Source organism: Elephantulus edwardii, unplaced genomic scaffold (assembly GCF_000299155.1).
Source record: "Elephantulus edwardii isolate Elephantulus edwardi_28Jun2011 unplaced genomic scaffold, EleEdw1.0 scaffold00219, whole genome shotgun sequence".
Lineage (NCBI taxonomy): Eukaryota > Metazoa > Chordata > Mammalia > Macroscelidea > Macroscelididae > Elephantulus > Elephantulus edwardii.
Genome location: NW_006399969.1, coordinates 4,293,233 through 4,316,013, shown reverse-complemented (window position 1 = coordinate 4,316,013; position 22,781 = coordinate 4,293,233). Strand labels below are relative to the sequence as shown.

Here is a 22,781-nt window from a genome sequence, read left to right as displayed (position 1 = left end):
TGTATATGGAGTGAGGTGTGGATCTTGTTTAATTCTTCTGCAGATAGTTTTCCAATTTTGCCAACACCATTTGTTAAAAAGGCTGTCATTTCCCCACCTAACTGATTTCATCTTCTTGTCAAAAATCAGTTGACCATAAATAGATGGACTGATTTCTGGGTTCTCAATTCTATTCCATTGATCTATGGATCTGTCATCGTACCAGTACCATGCTGTCTTGAGCACCATGGCAGTGAAGTAGGATTTGAAATCAGGGAGTGAGATGCCTCCTACCTTTTTTTCTGTTTTTAAGGAGTGCTTTGCTTATTTGCGGCTTCTTTCCATTCCAAATGAAGCTTGAGATTGCCTTTTCCATCTCATTGAGGAATGGAATTGATATTTGTATTGAGATTGCATTGAACGTGTAAATTGCCTTTGGTAGTATTGCCATTTTCACAACATTGAGTCTTCCTATCCATGAACAAGGGATATTCTTCCACTTCTCCAGGTCTCTTTTTGTTTTCTTGTAGTGTTTTGTAATTTTCTTTGAATAGATCCTTTGTGCTTCTAGTTATATTTACTCCCAAATATTTAATCTTGTGATTTGCTATTGTGAAGGGTATTGCTTTTCTTTGCTCCAGCTCTGTATTCTCTTTGTCACTGTAGAGAAATCCAACTGATTTTTCTATGTTGATCTTGTATCCTGCTACTTTACTGAATTGGTCAACTATGTCCAATAGTTTTCTTGTTGAGTCTTTAGGATTTTCTAAGTATACTATCATGTCATCTGCATAGAGGGATTATTTTACCTCCTCTTTCCCAATCTGTATACCTCTTAGATACATGGAATTAATTTTTGAGGAAAAGATGAGCTAGTAACTAATGTAGCTTTTTTTTTGCAGTGTTTTTGTTCTTGTATTTATTGTGACATGGAAGTTTGTAACTATATAGTTACATTGTGATATATTGTCAAATGTTTAAATATTTAAATTGAACTTTTGCTTTCATTTTGTACTTGGGCTTCTAGAGATAATTGTCCCATATTCATCTATACTTCTTGTAGTATTTTTTCATATAACTTCTTGTATAAACTTTATATTGTGAAACAACACAAAACTGACTTTTAATTGCAGCATACAGAATAGTTGAAACTTTAAAAAAAATCCCAAACCATTAATCACCATTGACCTATGCTCACTATCACTCCATCTTTTCAGATCTCCACTGGCTCTTTCCTAATTCCTTCAGCTCCTCCTCCTGCCCACCTCACTGTGTTGTCCTACTGATTCCCCCTCTTCCCACCATCAACCTCCCTGACCCCCTCACCTTTCCCCATTGGACTTTAACCCCACATTTAAACAGTTATCCTTCTTTTTTTTTTTATAAAATATATCCTTACTTGGTATTAACAGCTTTGAAAATATTTTCTTTTTTTAAATTCCAATTCATTCATTGTTACACATTTTCCTCCCTGTCCCCTTCCCCCCACCCTCCAGTTTGATTTTTTCTTTGGAAAAGAAGTTCTTTAATTGTAATACAGAACCCTTGCCCTGAACCACTGGTGGCAAACAAACACATGAAGAAATGCATCCTTCTATTTTTAGAATAATCATTTTAAGGAGTATCTGTCCTCATGATACTGAGTTAGTTCACTCAGCATAATGCTAAGAGTATCATGCTCTACCGATTGAGCTAGCTGGGCTTCTAGTAACATGCTCTCTAGACTTTTCCATGTTACATAATATTTTACAAAATCATTGCTCTTGAGTGTTGCATGGCATTCCATTGTGTGAATGTACTACAATTTCCCAATCCATTCATCAACTGATGAACATTTGGGCAGTTTCCATGTTCTTGCAATTATGAATAATGCTGTTCTGAACTGGTATACAAATCTCCATTTGTGTCTCAGTTCTACTTTCTTTGAGGTATTGTTCCTAGGAGTGGAATAGCTGGGTCATATGGAATTTCTATTTTCAGCTTTTTGAGGATATGACAAACTGATTTCCAGAGTGGTTATATTATTTTACAATCCCACCAACAGTGTATGAGAGTTCTCACCTCTCCACATCCTCTCCAAATTTTATTGTTTTTTGTCCTGCTAAACTTTGCTACTGCTACTGGGTTGAGATGGTATCTCATTGTGGTTTTGATTTTGAATCTCTATTATTGCTAGTGATTTTGAGCATTTCCTCATGTATTTATTGGCTACCTGAATGTCTTCCTCTGTGAAAGGTCCTTCCATGTCTTTCACCTATTTTGTAATTGGGTTATCAGTCTTTTTCTTGTGGAGGCACAGTAGTAGTCTGTAAACTTTCGTTAGGAGACCCTTGTCTGAAATTGCCAATTTTTTTTTTCTTAGTAGATTTCCTTTTCAAGAATGGTGAAGCTCTTGAAATGACTCTTGGGTTTGACTGCCAGGAATTAGAAACTAGTTAATGACTTTCTAGCTGAATGACTCTGGACAAGATAGCTAGTCTCTGTACCTTAGTTTTGTTTTGGTGGGTTTTTTTTCTACAATATAACATTTTTCTGTAAAATGCATACAGCAGTAGGTAACTATATAAATTCTGTGGTTAGGAATCTCTCCAAATTATTGCGGAGCAAAGACGTCAGTGTGAGGACTAAGGTGCACCTGATTCTGGAACTAGCCTTTTTAGTCACTTTTGTCAAGCATCTGAGAGCTGGCCAATGAATAAGGGTGACAGAAAATTTGATGCCTTAAACTTCAGTGTTGGAGAAGAGTGCTGAATATCTCATGGACGGTCAAAAGAACCGATATGTTCTGGAGAAGGTACAGGCAGGGTGCTCACTGCAGGAAAAGATGGTGAAGTTTTCTCTATCATACTTAGGGCATGTGCCTAGGAGAGGATTTGCAAGAGGGACATCATGTTTAGAAAGGTAGAGGGATGGGAAAGGAGAAGACAATCAATAAGATGTATGCAGCAATGGGCTCCAGTGTATCAGAGATCGTGGGGATGGTACAAGATAGGGCAGTGTTCAGATCTGGGTTGTTATGGGTCATACTCAACTGCACCTAACAACAACAACAACACTGCTGCCATCACAGTACTGTCACAGGGGTGTAGCTTTAAAAAACAGAAATTTATTATTGTACCATGAAGGGGACTAGAGGTCCAAACCTAATGAGTGGCTCTGATAAAAGGTCCTTCATGTGTATTTCTGATCCTCGGAGCTGACAATCCTTCGAGTTCCTGAGTTTGTAGAGTTCTGTGCATCTCTTATTGACAGATAGTGTCAGTTCCCACCTCCATTTTCACTGCTCCTATGACTAATCTATTCTTCTTACAATTCAGAAATGACTATGCTGAATAGAGGGGGAAATCCCCAACAAAAAAGTCCATGAAATCAAACTTGTTGCCATCAGTAGACTTTGCTTCATAATGATTTCATAGGATAGAGTGGAATTATCCCATAGAGCTTCCAAGGCTGCAGTCTTTCCAGAAGTGAACAGCCACATCACTTTTCCTTTGAGCAGCTGATGGATTCAAACCACCAACCTTTCACTTAGCAGCCAAGCATTTAAGCATTTTCCACTGGGGCAACTTCTGTATATGGAAATTGCCTCATTGATATAAAAAGAAATATTTTTTTCTAGACAGGATTACATTTACACATGTAGAGGTTATGAGTCCAACTCATATTTGGAGGAACAAGTTCAGTTCCTAACAGTGATATGAGATGAATATATGTAAGTGTCTTAGAACAGTCCTACTGTGCACCAGGCACTAAAATCTTATCTATTAATATTTTCTCATTCACATGATCTTAAGATTTAAAGATTTATAATCTTGTCATAGGGATGGAGAAATTATTTTGTTTGACTTTGACAATGTCAGATGGTCATGAGGCAGAGGGGATCAGACAACAACCACCCAGAGATGCTGCAGGAAAGGGCAGTTCTGCCCTACCCAGTGTCTGTGTGTGTCATCCATGCCTGGCTTCATGCCCAGCATCTACATCCAGCTCTATGCCAAATGTACATGTCCAGTTCCATGCCTAGCATCCATTCCTAGTGTCCATGTCTGGCTCTATTCTCAATGTCTATGAATAATAGTTCCATACACAGTGTCCATGACTAGCATCCATGCCCATCATATAGGCCCAGTCCCATGCCCACCTCTGAGGTCCAGTTCTATGCCCATTTATTTCTATGCCTACTTCCAAGCCCAGCATCCATGACCAGCTCCATGCCCTGTGACCACACCTGGCTCCATGCCTAGCACCTATACCCAGTGTACATGTCCAGTTCTATGCCCAGCCTCCATGCATACAGCCCATGCTTGGCTCCATGCTCATTGTCCCTGAGTAGTCCCATGCCCACCGTCCGTGTCCAGCTCTCTGTCCACCACCCATGCCTGGCTCCATGTCCAGCATTCATGGCAGCCAAAGGGCTCGCATAGACTTCTTGCCTTCACAGTGCAACCTCATCATGTATTTGACAGCATCAACAGACAGTTGGCCTAATAGTTCTATATACACAAGAGAGGCTTGTTGTTGTTGCTTTATGTAATGTTGAGTTAGAATCAACCCATAGCTGACCCTCCAGTGAGTTATCAGAGGCATTAAATTGCACTGGAAGAGAATGCCTTTCTTTCTCCCGCAGAGGAGGTAGTGGATTTGGATTGCATGTCTTTAGGGTTAGAGTTCAGATTCTTACCACTAGGCCACCAGAGCTCTTATGTTCATAGGGAGACTTGTTGTTGTTGTTGTTATGTGCTGTTGAGTTGTTTGCAACTCATAGCTACCCTATGTACAACGGTTCTAAACCCCGCTCTATCCTGTACCAATCATACTGCCTCTGATACACCCATCCCAATTACCCCAGTCACTGAATCAATCCATCTCATAGAGGGTCTTCCGCTCTTGGGCAGTCCCTCCACCCTTCCAAGCATGATGTTCCTCTCCAAGGACCTGTCCCTTCTCGCAACATGCCCAAAGTATGTCAGACAAAGCCCCAGAATCCTTGCCTCCAAGGAGTTGCTTGGTTTAACCTTCTCCAGGATGAATCTGTTTTCTTGGCAGTCCATGGTACATTTAATACTCTTCTCCAGCACCACAGCTCAAAGGCATCAATTCTCCTTCTGTCCTACCTAGTCCTTGTCCAACTCTCTGATGCATAACAAGTGATTGCAAAGACCATGGCCTGTATCAGACACATCTTAGCCTCCAGAGAGACACCGTTGCTCTTGAGTACTTTAGAGAGGTCCCTAACAGCAGACTTTCCCATCGCAATATGTTTTTTTTAATTTCCTGACTACTGGTGCCAAGAGTGTTGACCGTGGAGCCGAGCAAACTAAAGCTGTGAACAATCTCAATCTCTTCGCCATCCATCCTGATGCTATCAATTGGTCCAGTGGTGAGAATCTTTGTCTTCTTGACATTGAGCCTCAATCCATACTGAAGGCTGAAGTCCTTGACCCTCTGCAGCAAGTGCATGAGGCCCTCCTCAGTTTCGGCAAGCAGGGTTGTGTCATCTGCATAACGCAGATTGTTAAAAGATCTTCCACCAATCCCGATGCCACAATTTTCCTCATAGAGCCCAGCCTCCCAGGTAATCTGCTCTGCATACATGTTGAAAAGGTATGGAGACAGGACACATCCCTGGCGTACACCCTTCCCAATTTTGAACCATGCAGTGTTACCCTGCTCTGTTCTGACTACTGCCTCTTGGTCCAAGTACAGGTTTCACATTAGCACGATTAAATGTTCTGGGATTCCCATTCCTCTCAGAGTAGGTCCTCCAATAAGCAATGAAAAAAAAGTGAAGATAACACTTGAGTTGTATCAGAGGGATGATTGATTCTCCACAGTAGGATGTCCTAGAGTGTTAGACACTTTAGTAGAAATGTTTGAGTTTTATGTACTCCATCCATTAGTATCAGCCTACATTTTAGGGGGAATTTGCAATAGAAGTCATATTATTACAATACTTACTCTCTGCCAGCCACATGTAGATTCAAACTTTACAAGTTTGCATCCAATTTTATCTTAAAGATGGAGTAAACTTTATTAAGTAAGAGATATCATCTCACCCCAGTCAGAACAGCAAAATTTAACAGAACATCAAGTAACAAATGCTAGCGAGGTTGTGAATAAACTGGAACCGATATTCACTGTTGGTGGGGGTGTAAAATGGTGCAACTACTGTGGAAAGTGGTGTGGCGCTGTCTCAAAAAGCTGCAAACAGAGATACCATTTGACCCAGAAATTCCAATACTGGGAATATATCCTAAAGAGACCATGACTGACATCCAAACAGATATATGCACACTCATGTTTATTGCAGTTTTGTTCACAATAGCAAGGAGTTGGAAACAACCCAGGTGCCCATCAACAAACGAATGGCTAGAGAAGATGTGGTATATTCACATAATGGAATACTACGCTACATTGAAAAATAAGAAATCCATGCAATATTCAAAATGGTGACCCTGGAGGACATTATGCTGAGTGAAATATCTCAGTCACAAAAAGGACAAATACTGCATGGTGCCACTGTTGTAGAATGGGACTGACATCAGGGTTGGGGTAACACTGAGAAAAGCTGGATAAATTATGTATACTGCATTGAAACAGATGAGGGAGTGAATAATTTAAAAGCTATATAGAATAGGGTATTAAGGTTATCACAAGAGTCCAGAATTAAGGTTGCATAGTGGAGTGTACTCAGGGCGGTGGCAGGGGTACGGGGGGATTGTATACCAAAGAAATAATTTTTCTTTTACTTTTCAAAGAGAGGAGTGAACTGGGGTGGGCGGGGGCTGGGCAGGGAGAAAAGTGCAACAATGAATGAATGGAAATCCAAAATCTCTGTAAATGTTCATGCAATTTAATAAAATAAAATTTAAAAAATAAATATACAAAATAAATTTCATTAAGTAAGAAAGATATAATAATCCATTACACAGGTAGAAAAGTTGAGGTACAAAGAAGTTAAAGGACTTGCTTACATGTGTAGCCAGTAGTGCGGGGAAGCTGGGATTGATATTCAAACACTGGTTTAATATTTCATCTTCAGACAGAATTGCTTACAAAAGATTTTGTTGACAAAAGAATTGTTATAGAGCTAGATGACAATTTAGAAGTTTCTGTTGGTAATGGTGAGATCTACTTTCTCTGTGAGTTCTCTGATACTGTTGTTTATGGCTCAGTGGGACATTGGTAGCTTAGTGGTAGAATTTCCCTTCTCCTATCCAGGAGATGTGGTTCAGTTCCTGACCAAGGCTCCTCACACATAGACACCACTTAACAGAAAATTGTGTGTTACTAGGATGCCGGACAAGTTTTAGATTAGAGATTCTAACTTGGAATAAAAGCATGCTATCTACTTAAATTTCTGTGTTTCATTGATTATGCAAAGGCATTTGACTGTGTGGATCATAACAAACTGTGGCTGACTCTGAGAAGAATGGGAATCCCAGAACACTTGATCGTACTAATGTGAAACCTATACTTGGACCAAGAGGCAGTCATCAGAACAGAGCAAGGAAACACTGCGTGATTCAAAACTGGGAAGGACGTACACCAGGGATGTGTCCTGTTTCCATACCTTTTCAGCCGGTATGCAGAACAGATTATCCAGGAGGCTGGGCTCTATGAGGAGAAATGTAACATCAGGATTGGAGGAAGATCTAGCAACAATGTGAGTTAAGCAGATGACACAACCCTGCTGGCTGAAACTGAGGAGGACCTGAAGTGTATGCTGCAGAGTGTCAAGGACTGCAGCCTTCAATACTGATTGAGGCTCAATGTCAAGAAGACAAAGATTCTCACCACTAGACCAATTGGCAGCATCAGGATGGATGGTGAAGAGACTGCGGTTGTTCACAGCTTTAGTCTGCTTGGCTCCACAATCAACACTCTTAGCACCAGCAGCCAGGAAATTAAAAGGCGCATTGCCATGGGATAGTATGCTGTTAGGTACCTCTCCAAAGTACTGAAGAGTAATAGTGTCACTCTGGAAACTAAGGTGCATCTGATATAGGCCATGGTCTTTGCAATCACTTGTTATATATTAGAGAGTTGGACAATGACTAAGGAGGATAGAAGGAGAATTGATGGCTTTGAGCTGTGGTGCTAGAGAAGAGTATTGAGTGTATCATGGACTGCTAAAAACATCAATAGATTCATCCTTGAGAGGGTTAAACTGGGTTGCTTCTTGGAGGCAAGGATTCTGAGACTTCGTCTAACATACTTTGGACATGTTGTAAGGAGGGTCCAGTCCTTGGAGGGGGACATCATGCTTGGGAGGGTGGAGGGATAGTACAGGAGGGGAAGACCCTCTATGAGGTGGACTGATTCAGTGACTGGGGTAATTGGGATGTGTGTATCAGAGACAGTGTGACTGGTACAGGACATGATTGGCACAGGACAGAGCAGGGTTTAGGGCTATTGTACATAGGGTCACTATGAGTCGCAAATGACTCGATGGCATATAACAACAACAACAATCTACTTAAAAGTGATCAGTTTTTGAAAACCCTTACAAATCATAATGTTCTCATTTACAAGAAAACCTGGGGCTGCTGGAGGACCTGGCAGTGAGTTATCCCATGGTGCATGGTTACAATGCACCAGGGGCTGACATTAGGGGAAATGCATAATTATAGTTCATGAAGAATAATTGATTTTCTTTTATTTATTTTGTAAATAACAGACACTGGCCTGGATGTGCTCACTAAGTTGTGCCAAGAAATTTGGAGAACTGCCAGCTGGCTCACTGACTGGAAAAGATCGATATTTGTTCCCATTCCAAAGAAAGGTGACCCAACAGAGTGTGGAAATTATCAAACAATATAATTGATATTACATGCAAGCAAAATTCTGCTGAAAATTATACAAAACGTTTGGAACAATATGTCAACAGAGAACTGCCAGATGTGCAGGCTGGATTTAGAAGAGGTCATGGTACTAGGGATATTATAGCTAATGTCAGATGGATCTTAGCAGAAAGCAAAAATACCAGAAGAATGTCTATCTGTGTTTCATTGACCATGTAAAGGCTTTTGGCTGTGTGGATCACAACAAGCTGTGGCTGACTCTGAGAAGAATGGGAATCCCAGAACATTTGATTGTGCTAATGCGAAACTTATACTTGGACCAAGAGGCAGTTGTCAGAACAGAGCAAGGAGACACTACATGGTTCAAAATCAAGAAGGGGGTTCGTCGGGGATGTATTCTGTCTCCATACCTTTTCAATCTGTATGCTGAACAGATCACCTGAGATGCTAGGCTATACGAAGAGGAATGTGGCATCAGGATTGGTGGAAGAATCATCAACAACCTGTGTTAGGCAGATGACACCACCCTGCTTGCTGAAACTGAGGAGGACCTGAGGTGCTTGCTGCAGATCAAGGACTACAGCCTCCTATATGGACTGAAGCTAAATGTCAAGAAAACAAAGATTCTAACCATTGGGCCAATTGCCAGCATCAGCATGGATGGTGAAGAGATTGAGATAGTTAACAGTTTTAATTTACTTGGCTCCACAGTCAACACTCTTGTCAACAAACGCCTGGAAATCAGGAGACAAATTGCATTGGGAAAGTCGGCTGTGAGAGACCTCTCAAGAGTACTAAAGAGCAACGATGTCAGGCTGGAGACTAAGGTGTGCCTGATCCGGGCTATAGTCTCCACAGTTATGTGCTATGCATCAGAGAGTTGGAAAGTGAATAGAGTTGATAGAAAGAGGATTAATACCTTTGAGCTGTGATGCTTGAGACGAGTGTTGAATATACCATGGACTCCTAGGAGAATAAACAGGTTTGTCCTGGAGAGGGTGAAGCCAGAGTGTTCCCTGGAGTCAAGGATTCTGAAGCTTCGTCTAACATATTTTGGGCATGTTGCAAGGAGGGACTGGTCCTTGGAAAGGGACATCATGTTTGGCAGAGTGGAGGGGAAGCAAAGGAGAGGAAGACCTTTGGTGAGATGGATCGATTCTGTGACTGGAGCTGTGGGAATAAGTGCGTTTGAGATGGCTAGGTTGGCACAGGATAGAACAGCATTTAGAGCTCTTATACATAGGGTCACTATGAGTTGCAAGTAACTCGATGGCACACATAACATCAACAACAACATTAGTAGGAGGAAGTTATGAAAGGGAATGCAGGAAGGGGAAAGAAGATGCTTTTTAGTTAAGATATGAGTGTTGGCATCAAGGAAGACAGGACTGGTTTGGCTAAGTTTTACTGACAATGTTGAGCCATAGCAGCCAGGCCGTGCTTGTTCTTATCAGCAGAACGAGACGAGGTGGAGGAAGGAGAGGCACTTGCATGGATTTTCTCTGTGATTCAGAATAATTAACACAAGTTAGCCTGTATACAGTCTAATGTACTGGTTTACTGTGTCCATCATTTTATAGAAATGTGAACAAATATTTCTTCACTTTCCTTTACAAAGAGCAAAGAACCTGTGACTATGAGAGCTAAAATTCATCCAGTTAGCTGTTGATTTATATTTTGTGATACAGCAAGAAATTCCATTACTAGAAGCTCTAATTTGATTTTGTTTCCGTCTCAAGGTGAAATTTTATCTTGAGGCTAGGTGAGGGAGAATTAATTCCTAGCAGCTCAAATATACTCTCTTCCCCCTTTACTCCCACAGTAGGTGGCCTAATCCACTTAACATCTTGATGTCACATTTTCTGTTTACCAAGTGGGAACAGTTCCATCTGCCAGAAAAAAATGCAACTGACATTTTTTTTTTCAAAGAGGCAAGAGACAGGACGGAATACAAGGAACTTAGAGGAGAGCAAGTTCAACTTTATTTCATAATTAAGGAAACTCAGTGTCCTCTAAGAGACATGCAGGATTGCAGAATAATATCCTGTAAAGTCCTAGACTTGGGCCTCTTGGTCCATTGAGGCTATGAAAACACCATAAGGGCTTATCTACAGGATTAATGAGATAAGTTACTTTTCTTGGAGTCCTGGGGTTGTCCTAATGGATATGAGCTTGGCTGCTAACTGAAAGGTGGGAGGTTTGAATCCCCTTAGAAGTGGTCCATTCTGCTTCTGAAAACTTAGTCACTGGAAACCCTATGGACAGAGTTCCACTCAGACATCCCTGAGAACACCATGAGTTAGCACAGGCATGGACTTTGACTGGTTTCCTTTCTTTTTGTCTTTCCCCTACCCATCTCTTCTCCAGTGTCCTTCCCCTTATTCACTCCCCTTAAATATCTCCAATCTCTCTTTCTAGCTTAATCAATATCTCACCTCTTCTAAGAATCTTGAAAATTTTCCGTGGTATCACTATTAATTTGGCATCTTTGATGTTTGGGTATAAAAAATTCACTCAGTAGTTTCTTAGCTTTATCTAGTTGGGGAGGAAGATCAATAGACGAAAATCTGAGTTCAGTGCCAGAGGAATGTTAAGGGGAAATGTTCATGGGAAGAGTCATAATAGAAGGGAGTCTAAAGGTGAAACTGGATAAAATGAATTGGAAATATATTCCACTTATTTTCTGGAACAGTGCTTTAATTTCATCCTAATTCTTTAGAAAAGCAGAAAATTATTGTGAAATACCACATAGATCTTCCACCATCCCTGCCTTCTTTTTAAGTTTGTAAAATAAATACTCTCTAGGACAGGCTATTCTTTGGAAAGGACATCATGCTTGGAAAGACGGAGAGTCAGCACCCCCAAAGAGATGGATTGCCATGGTGATGTCAGCAATGGACTCTAGTGGGTCGGATGAGGATGGCACAGGATAGGACAGAGTTCAGGTCAGCTCTTCTTAGGGTCGCTATGAGTCATACTTGACTTGATGGCAACTAACAATAAGAACAACCTTTATTTATGCATCAGGGGGTTAACAACAGTGTGAACATTACTGGTTTAATTTCTTCTTATCTATGCAAAATTGGGGTAGTTTAGGAAACTAGAGACACTCAGAAAATATTTTATTAAAAAAAGCTGTGTTGCTGTTAGGTGCCATCATCGTTGACGATGACTCATAGAGACCACATGGATCTGAATCTTGCTCTGTCTTTGCCATCCTCATGATCCTTGATATCCTCAAGCCCATTGTCACAGTCACAGTTTTTCTTGAGGACCATCTTCTTCAATGTGTTAATACCTCCTGTTAGTTTTCTCTTCAGTCAAGCCAGCTATCAAACACAGGGGAGAATGGAGAACTAATTACAATCTTAGTGTATTTTATCTGTAGGCTGGAGTTCGTGAAACTAACTTAGTCTTCAGAGTATGCTTTCAGAGAAGCTTGGAAATAAAGAATAATTGGACCTTTTAGAGAATAATTTATTTTTCTCTTGTCTTAGTGACATATTTTTACCTCTATCTGTTCATTGATCCAAGTACAGAGAGGTTCAAAAACACAAAAAGAAAATATAAATAGACAGGAAAGGATATAGCTTCACTTGTATAGGCAGCTTTTAGAGGCATTTGAAGCTCTTTTCATGCATCTAGAGATCTCTTTAAAGAGACCTTTTATCTTTCTTAGAATTTTTTTAAATGTTTTACAAAAATTAGAGAGACTGGCTCAGGATAGGAATGGGTTCAGATTGCTGTACATAGGGGTCGCTATGTGTCACAGGCGACTCAATAACACATAACAACAACATATTATATTGGTTGTTTTTCATTTAAGCCTCTTGTTTAGAGTCAACAAGACATATGGAGGGCCTTTGTATTTAAAAGTAAGTTGTTATTGTATTTTGGAGGAACATTCTTCTAAGCTAAGTGGTACAGCACTCTTCTATCAATTTGCTGTACTGAGGTAACCTGAGGTTTCTGTGATGCTGAGCCTTGTGCCATTGAGGTGTCACACGCCATAATGGTTACCCATGGTGGACAGTGTTTGGTGGAACTCCCAGTTTAAGACAGGGTTGGAAGCAGGAGTGACATCCATTTCCTAAACAACATGCCTCTGGAAACCCTATGAACTACGAGAAATGAAAATAGTTACAGAAAGGTTTCACTATGAGTCGTGCTCAACTCAATGATATCAACAACAACAATGATAATATGTCAGGATTTCATTCCTTTGCAAATCAGACCACAAACTCACTGGCATTCGAACTATAATGCATCCTCTACTTAGACAACTACAGTGAGGGACTTCATCTTGAAAAAGAAGGCTGCATTTGTAGTTCCAGCCCCATGGTCTTCATCTTCAGCTTGTCCATGTAGCTCTAGAAGGATTCCAGGGTGGCAAAAGTATTTCTCCTCTGGTCTGGATATCCAGTTGCATAGGCTGGCCACCCACAGAATCTGAGTGCCTTAGTAGACAGAGTATGACATGCACTACCACACCAAGGCAGTGGGTTCAAATACACCAGCTGCTCTGTGGGATAAAAATGGGCAATCTCCTCCCATGTGATTTACTGTTTCTGAAAACCCACTGGAGGGTTGGCTATGGGTTGGTTTTGGTAAAGTACTTAATGACAAGGTAGCATAGATTGTAAATGAGGACTAAACTAAATGAAGTTGTTGGTTTGAACCTACATAATGGAACTGCAGAAGAAACGAACAGCAATCTACCACTAAGAGAGCAGCCAAGAAAACTCTCAGAAACAGTTAATTATTGCCAAGAAGTCAAAGCAAAGGAAAGAAATAATGAAGTTAAGGAGCTGAAGAGAAGATTTCAAAGGGTGACCCAGGAAGACAAAGCAAAATATTGTAATGAAATGTGCGGAGAGCTGGAGTCAGAAAATCAAGACAGCCAAAAATTGCTTGGCAATTCTTAAGTTGAAGGAATTAAAGAGCCAATTCAAGCTTGATGTTCTAATACTTAAGGATGCTGTGGACAGAATATTGAATGATGCAGGAAGCATTAAAAGAAAATGGAAGGAGTATACAGAATCACTGTACCAAAACCAGTTGGCTGTCACAGAAGACTTTCAAGATACAACATAAGGCAATGGTGATGAAGAAGGAAGTTCAAGCTGTTCCGAAGGATTTGGCAAAATATGTTGTTGTTGTTGTTGTTGTTGTTGTTCTATGCCGTCGAGTCGCTTGCAATTCATAGCGACCCTATGTACAACAGCCCTAAACTCTGCTCTGTCCCATGCCAACCGCACTGTCTCTGACACTCCCATCCCAATTACGCCAGTCACTGAATTAATCCACCTCATAGAGGGCCTTCCCCTCCTGCACTGTCCCTCCACCCTCCCAAGCATGATGTCCTTCTCCAAGGACCGGTCTCTCCTCACAACATGTCCAAAGTATGTTAGATGGAGCCACAGAATCCTTGCCTCCAAGGAGCCACCTGGTTTAACCCTTTCCAGGACAAATCTGTTTTCCTAGCAGTCCATGGTATTCTCAATACTCATCTCCAGCACCACAGTTCAAAGGCATCAATTATCCCTCTATCCTCCTTGGTCATTGTCCAACTCTTTGATGCATAACAAGTGATTGCGAAGACCATGGCCTGTATCAAACGCACCTTAGTCTCCAGAGAGACGCTGTTGCTCTTCAGTACTTTGGAGAGGTCCCTAACAGCAGACTTTCCCATGGCAATGTGTCTTTTAATTTCCTGGCTACTGGTGCCAAGAGTGTTGACTGTGGAGCCAAGCAAACTAAAGCTGTGTACAATCTCAATCTCTTCACCATCCATCCTGATGCTGCCAGTTGGTCCAGTGGTTAGAATCTTTGTCCTCTTGACATTGAGCCTCAATCCATATTGGAGGCTGCAGTCCTTGACCCTCTGCAGCAGGTGCTTCAGGTCCTCTTCAGTTTCAGCAAGCAGGGTTGTGTCATCTGCATAACGCAGATTGTTGATAAATAGTCCACCAATCTTGACCCCAAAATTTCCCCTCATAGAGCCCAGCCTCCCCCGGATAATCTGTTCTGCATATAGGTTAAAAAGATAGGATGCATCCCTGGCGTACGCCCTTCCCAATTTTGAACCATGCAGTGTTCCCTTGCTCTGTTCTGATGACTGCCTCCTGGTCCAAGGATAGGTTTCACATTAGCACGATCAAGTATTCTAGGATTCCCTTTCTTCTCAGAGTCAGCCAGAATCAGTCAGAATATACTGAGTCACTGTATCGAAAAGAATTGGAAGACACAGAAGAATTTCATGAAACAACATATGAGCAAGAGCCTATGGTGATGAAAGAAGAAGTTCAGGCTGCTTTGAAGGAAATGGCAAAAAATAAGGCTCCAGGAATAGATGGTATACCAATTGACATATTTCTGTTAACAGATGCTGCCCTGGATGTGCTCACCAACTTGTGCAAAGAAATCTGGAGAACAACCACTTGGCCAACTGACTGGAAGAGATCTATATTTGTTCCTATCCCAAAGAAAGGTGACCCAACAGAGTGTGGAAACTATAGAACAATCTCACTGATTTCACATGCAAGCAAGAGTTTTCTGAAGATTATCCAAAAACGACTGGAAAATCACATTAGCAGAGAACTACCAGAAGTCCAGGTTGGGTTTAGAAGGGTTCGTGGTACTAGGGATATTGTAGCTGATGTTAGATGGATCTTGGCTGAAAGAAGAGAATATCAGAGGAATGTCTATCTGTGTTTCATTGACTATGCAAAGGCATTTGACTGTGTGGCAAAATATAAAGCCCCAGAAATTGACGGAATACCAACTGACATATTTCAACAGATGCTGTCCTGGACACGCTCTCCAGGTTGTGCCAAGAAATCTGTAGGACAACTACCTAGCCAATTGACTGGAAGTGATCCATATTTATCCCCACTCCAAGAAAAGGGATCCAACAGAGTGTGGAAATTATTGAACAATATCACTAATATCACACACCAGAAAAATTCTGCTGAAAATTATCCAGACACGACTGGCTGGAACAGTACATTGACAGTAAATTATCAGAAATACAAGCTGGGTTTAGAAGAGGTCATGACACTAGAGATATTATTGCCAATGTCAGATGGACGTTGGAAGAAAAAAAGGAGTACCCGAGAAATGTCTATGTGTGTCTCATTGACTATGCAAAGGCATTTGACTGTGTGCATCACAAAAACCCTTGAGGAAAATGGGAATCCCAGAACACTTCTTGAATGTGCGGATGTTAATCCTATACTCTGACTAGGAAGCAGTTCTCAGCACAGAGCAAGGAAAGGAGTGTGTCAGAGATGTGCCCTATCTTCATACTTTTTCAGTCTGTATGCAGAACAGATCATTCGGGCGCTGAGCTTTATGAGGAGAAATATGACATTAACCTATGTTATACAGATGACTTGGAAGAAGGAGTGGCATCCACTTCCATAATAGCTTGCTTCCGGAAACCCTATGAACGTGGAGAAAGGATGAAAGGCACCCAAGTGTCGAGGACTCTCCTTCATAGGGTTGCTATGAGTAGCCTGCGACTCGACGACACTTAACAACAACAACATACAGATGACACAATCTTGCGTGCTATAAGGGAGGAGACCTGATGTGAATGCTGCAGAAGGTCAAGGACTGTAGTGTTCAATATGGATTGAGGCTCAACATCAAGAAGACAAAGATTCTCACCACTAGGTCAATTGGCAGCACTATGCAGATGGAGAAAAGATTGAAGTTTGTAACAATTTCAGCTTGCTCGGCTTCACAATCAACACTTTTGGTACTGATGTTGTCGGTACTCTTGATACTAGCAGTCAGGAAATCAAGAGACAAATTTCTTTGGGACAATGTGCTGTTAGGGACCTCTCCAGAGTACTAAAAAGCAACCATGTCAGTCTAGAGACTAAGGTGCACCTGATCCAGGCCATGGTCTTCTCAATTACTTGTTATGCTTCAAAGAGCTGTACAATGATGAAGGATGACAAAAGAAGAATCAATGCCTTCGAGTTATGGTGCTGGATAAGAATCTTAAACATACCATGAATTGCCAAGAAAATAAAGTCTGTCTTGGAGAGGGTGAAACCAAGTTTTTCCTTGGAGGCAAGGATTTTGAAGCTCCATTTTCCATACTTTGGAGACAGGGCCAGGAGGGACTGACCTCAGTAAAGGGACATCATGCTTAGAAGGGTGGAGAGACAGTGCAGGAGGAGAAGACTCCAGGTGAGATGGATTGATACAGTAACAGGGGCAATAGGGGTCGGTGTGTTGGAATCAGTGAGACCAGCTGAGGATAGGGCCGGCTTCAGAGCTGCTGTATATAAGATTGCTATGGGTCACAGCTGACTTGATGGCACATAACAAAAACAACAACATTATTTTTAAAAATTTTACATGAGTTTGCTTACACAGTTTGTATAAATAGTGTTTCATTTTTGGTGGGTCTATGTGTGGTTTTTTAGTTTAACAATATTTCTCATAGATGGAACTGTACGAAACACTGTATTTCACAGCAAAGACCTCAGTCCAGAACATGACACATGGGCCCAGCTGGAATCCTTGTCTGGTCAAAGCCCTGATACCATCCTAGAGTGACCACTTTCAAGGCTAGTGGCAGATCAGTGGTCGTAGACACAGCACAGGGTGCCTGCTCCTCCCACAGAGGCACAGGAAGCTGATGTCAAGGACAGAGAAGGCTGCTGGGGCAGTGATTTGGCAGATGCCAGGAGGTGTGGAGATCCTGCTCCAGCACCCCAAAGGTCCGAGTCCACTCCCTCAGGACTAAGTGGCCCAGGCTGCAACTGAGCTCTTAGCCAGAGGAAAAGCAGTATAAACAAGCAGAACTAGACTTCTGCGGCCCCCAGGGCAGGGCTGCCAGATGCTGCCTGATCTGACACAACAGACAAGCAGATTTCTGAGCAACATTTTCATGGGGTGCACAGGGACAGCTACATGGTCAGACATGCAGGACAAAACCAGAAGAACCGACACGTGCAAAGACTGCTTTGTGATGGGAGGGATCTGAGAACAAAACGTGGTCAGGGTGCTGAGATGTGGTGGGCACAGGCTGGCCAGGCTCACTGAGGCCCTGGGCTGATGGTAAGGCCTGTCTCCTCCAGGATGGTCTTCAGCATCTCACTCTAGATAGCCTGAGTGATGAGGGCCAGCTCCTGGCACAGCATATCACAGCGGTAGCCCACTCGGATGTCCAGCACCTTGGTGTGGTGGATGTCATTGCCTTCAGGGCCCTCCTTGGTGTAACTGGGTCCTAGCCAGCATCTCTTTACCTTGGGGGAGAAGCCACTCACTCATGAGCACACTCTTTTGGGGCAATTCATACACGCCACAGGAGCAGAGCTTCCACACCTGGTAGCAACGCTGTACTCTTCCATCAGCGGCTCCTTAGTGAAGTGCAACTGCAGGGATCATCAGTAGAAATCAAGACCATGAGGCCACAGGACAGGTACTCAGGCAGAGGGTTCCAGTGGTAGCTGAGGAAGAGACTGTTGTTGCTGAGTGGGGACATGGCGATGCCAGTCTGGGACAGGTAATAGAGATAAGGTAGGACTGGGGCCTCACGCAGCAGTGATCTGTGGGAGATGTTCTCAGCCAGCATGAAAGCCGATACCAGGTGGCAGATGGACCCAGCCTCCCGCAATGCCGCCTCAGCACAAATGTGTGGAAACTCCTTTGCCTGTGCAGGTGGTTTAGCACCACCATGCTGGTGAAAGGAGTGGTGGGATTGTCCTCCTCCACCCATGCCTCAGGAAGCCAGCTCTCCAGATTGAAGATGTGGTTCTCAGGCTTGGACTCATCATCCATGCTGCCAAAGTTGTCCACATGCTTCAAGTGCAGCTGCGGGTGGCTGGCAGAGTGGACATGACCTTAAAGAGTGGCATGAAGATGTTATCCAGCATCTACTGGAAGTTGGCCAGCCAGCCCTTGGTCCAGTACACGTCAAAGAGGCGGGCACCTGCACAAGTCAGTGCACTCTGGGCGTGTATGTGGTGCATCATGGCCCAGCACACCAGCTTGTCCCACTCGTCCTGTGAGCTCCTGTAGATGAAGAACTGCAGCTCAGCTTCTGGTACTTGCTCTCCTTTAAGTCAGATATCACCTCCTTGATGATGTGAGCGAAGTACTTCCCAGAACCTCTGTTGTCAGTCTTGATGAAGATCTCTCAAAGCACAGATTCCCCAGTGGGGTTGTACGGGACATTGAACTTGTCAAAGCAATGGAAGGTGTTCCTGTCCATGTGCACGTCCAGCGTGTCCACACTGAGGTCATAGGTGGTGAGATTCATGCTCTCGAAGACCTGCAGGGTCTGCTCCCAGCCCTGCTCCACACTCATGATCTCCTCCAGGTGCCTCTTCATTGCCCACTTGATGAAGCGCAGCAGGTGTTTCTGGTTCATGCAGGACAAGGTATGGATGTGTGTGTCCACCTTGTGGATGCTGGAGAAACCTCGGTGGGGCACCTTCTTCTGGGTGCCAGCTCTCCATCTGGTTGAGTGACACATGCATCTGGAACTTAGAGCTTAGCTACTGCAACTACCGGCAGCAGAATGACTTTATGGGGCCATTGATAATCAGAACCATCAGGACGTTGACATCAGACACAAACTCCTGCAGGTCTGGGTATGGCAGTTCCACCTCTGAGCAATGCTCACTGAGATCCCTGCGGAGGTAGATGTGCATCAGCACTCCGCGTACCATGTGCAGCCCGTAGCCCATGTCCCCAGCATGGTGTTCGGTTCACAGAGCTCTTATGGGTGCTATTCCAAAACCCCTGTGTCTTGGGGAACTGCTCATTGATCCTGCTCTCAAGAGGCTCCTCAGCCAGGTACTGGCAGGTGGTGGTGCAGAAGCTCTGCAAGGACAGGGCCATGTATTTCTTGCAAATGAAGAGGGCCTGCACCACACTCTTGGCTGTGTCCAGAAGGTCTGTGAATGGCACCCCACACTTCTCCTCCTTAGAGATGATGACCCACTGGAATTCTCACTCCAACAGCCCATCTTGTTCCCACGGGCCTCGAGAACCCTGGCCCTCGGCCTGCTATTTATACAGCTCTAAGTCCAAGTCACTGTCTGCCTTCTGGAAGTCTTGCTTGGCTTGAAGCAGGATGTCCAGCTCCAGCTTCTGCTGTAGCTTCTCCAGCTGTTCTATGGGGGTCTCCTCAGGAAACTTGTAGGGCACACTACAGAGCTCACTCTCAGCCAGTGAGTGGCTGAACAGCTCCTTAGATGTATGGGGGTCGAGTGGAAAGTGCTTGAGGCAGAGGGAGGGTCCTGGCAGGAATCAGGCAGACTGCAGCTGAGGGGCCCCCAGCCCAGTCTGGACATCTGAAGGACAGTGAGGCCAAGACAGTGGGTTGAGGGTCAAAGTCTGAGCACCCCATAAGTCCTGATCCTCTGCTCTCCCCTGAGAAGCTCCAGAGAAAGGGCAGTCTTCAGAGTGAGCAAGAGCCTGCACGTGACTCCAACAGGTCTTCACTCTCACAGCCCAGTGAAGGAACCACAACACCCCAGGCTTAGGGGTAGGAGGAATCCTGAGGCTGGTTCCCTGACAACCAAGTTCACTCACTTCCCAATGAGAACCTGAATCCTGGTGTACATAGTGTTTTACACTTTTCTTCCTTCACATTGTGTTTCATACAATCATTCCCATGCATTATATTTTATAAAATTAATCACCATTGGACTTTTCCGACCTTTACTCTGTCTTTTCAGATCCCTGCTGGATCCTTCCCATTTCCTTTATCTCCTCCCTCTATGTACTGCATGGTTTAAAATCATGAAAGGTATGTGTAAGGGCTATACCATTTCTCCATGTCTATTCAATCTGTAAACTGAAACAAATCATTAGAGAAATTTAATTTTATGGAAAGAGTGTGGAATCAGGATTGGAGGATAAAGATTCATCAGTAACCTCCATTATATAGATGACACAACTTTGTTTGCTAAAAGTGAAGAGGACCTGAAGCACCTGCTTCAAAAGGTAAAGACTGCTGCCTTCAATATGGACTGCATCTCAGCATTAAGAAGACAGAAATTCTTCCATAGGTGTTACAGGTGCCATGGCAGGGAAATAATTGAAGTTGCCAACAATTTAATTTTATTTGAATCCCTAATCTCAACCCTTAATGATAGTAACACTTAAGCAATCAAAAGACGTGTTGCATTGAGATAATCTACTGTCAAGAACTCTTCAAACTGCTAGAGATGGACCCAAGGAAGGGAGATCTGGTAGAGTAGTCCTTAGAAAGCTTCACTGCTAACCCAAAGGTGATCTGGAAGTCTGAATCCATCAGTGCCTCTGAGAGAGAAAGATGGACATTCTCCTTTTATTTAAAAAAATTATTATTTTTTGTGTATGTACCGTCAAATCGGATCTGACTGGTACAGGAGGAGATTGTCTCTCCTTTTCCAGCACAGCATCTGGTGGATTCAAAACATGCACCTCTGGGATTGCAGTGCAGCTTCTTGCCACTAGGCCACCAGAGCTCCCTGACATTCTCCTTTTGTGTGATTTATAACCTCTGACAACCATGGCTTGGGTCAGCTATGAGGCAGTTCCAACTCACCAACAATGAGGGCAAGTTATGAGTTCGTTTCAACTCACCAACAGTGAGTTTGAGTTTTTTCAGTTTTTTCCTGGGCTATAAAAACTGGTACAAACTGGAGGAGTTTACAGACCTCACCTCTAGGGGCCATGCTGTTATCTGTCTTCCTTTTCTCCACTGTGACCTTCAGACTCATCCCATCCACGTCTATGGCTCCTACCTTGGTCCAAGTCTTCTTTCAAAGGCTAAGAGCATCCACCTTTTTAGACATATAGAGAAGAGTAGCATTTCCTTTATTTCTGACTCCCTTCCTCTCTCCCTCCCTCACTCCTTTCAAGGAAGTAGGCCCTCACAGTTCCTGCCCATGCTCCGAATCAGACCCACTTTCCCCTATGGGACATGCACAGAAGCAACCTGTGCATTTACAGCTACTATAAGATTTGCACAGGATAGAGCAGGTTTTAGGGCTGTTGTACACAGGGTTGCTATAAGTCATAGGCAACTTGATGGCACAAAACAACATATGTGTCAACAACCTCCATTATGCAGATGACACAACCTCACCTGCTGAAACTGAGGAGAAACTGAAGCACTAGCTGCAGAAGGTCAAAGACTGTAGTCTTCAACATGAACTGAAGCTCAATATCAAGAAAACAAAGATTCTCACCACTGGGCCGATTGGCAGCACCATGGTATATGAAGAAGAGATTGAGATTGTTAACAATTTCAGCTTGCTTGGCTCCACAATCAACACTCTTGGCACCAGCAATCAGGAAATCAAGAGATGAATTGCTTTGGGAAAAACTACTGTCAGAGACTTCTCCAGAATACTGAGAAGCAACAATGTAAGTCTAGCAACTAAAGTGCACCTGATCCAGGCCATGGTCTTTGCAATTACTTGGTATGCATTAGAGAGCTGGACAATGACTAAGGATGACAAAAAAAAAATTTGATGCCTGCGAGTTGTGGTGCCAGAGAAGAGTCTTAAACATACCATGGACTTTTAAGAAAACAAGTAAGTCTGTCTTGAAGAGGATGAAACTAAGTTTATCCTTGGAGTTGAGGATTTTGAGGCTCCGTCTCACTTACTTTGGGCATGTGGCCAGGAGGAACCAGTCCTTGGAAAAGGAAATCATGCTTGGAGGCACAGGAGAGAAAGACCCTGAATGAGATGGACTAGTAAGTGGGGTAATGAGGGTAGGTGTGTTGGAGTCAGCGAGACTGGCTCAGAATAGGGCGGGCTTCAGAGCTGCTGTACAGTAGCAGGCAACTCGGTGGCACATAAAATGAACAACAATATGCTCTTAACTTAATGGCACAAAATACACACACCCAACATTCTTTTAAACTGGACAAGTTCAATTAGGGGGAAATTAGTATCGGGCTCAATTTTGACCACAGACCTAACCTGCATTTTCCATCCTGGCTTTACTATCTAATTCCTATAGAAAATTTCA

At 43.0% G+C, this 22,781-nt stretch overlaps 1 protein-coding gene and 1 pseudogene across 3 annotated transcripts in view; both read right to left on the bottom strand.

Annotated features, from left to right (window-relative positions):
• PLD5 (phospholipase D family, member 5) overlaps positions 1 to 22,781 on the bottom strand; it is a 702,213-nt gene that overhangs the window by 46,833 nt on the left and 632,599 nt on the right. The window lies entirely within an intron of this gene.
• On the bottom strand, positions 17,840 to 21,475 carry LOC102871840 (annotated as a pseudogene).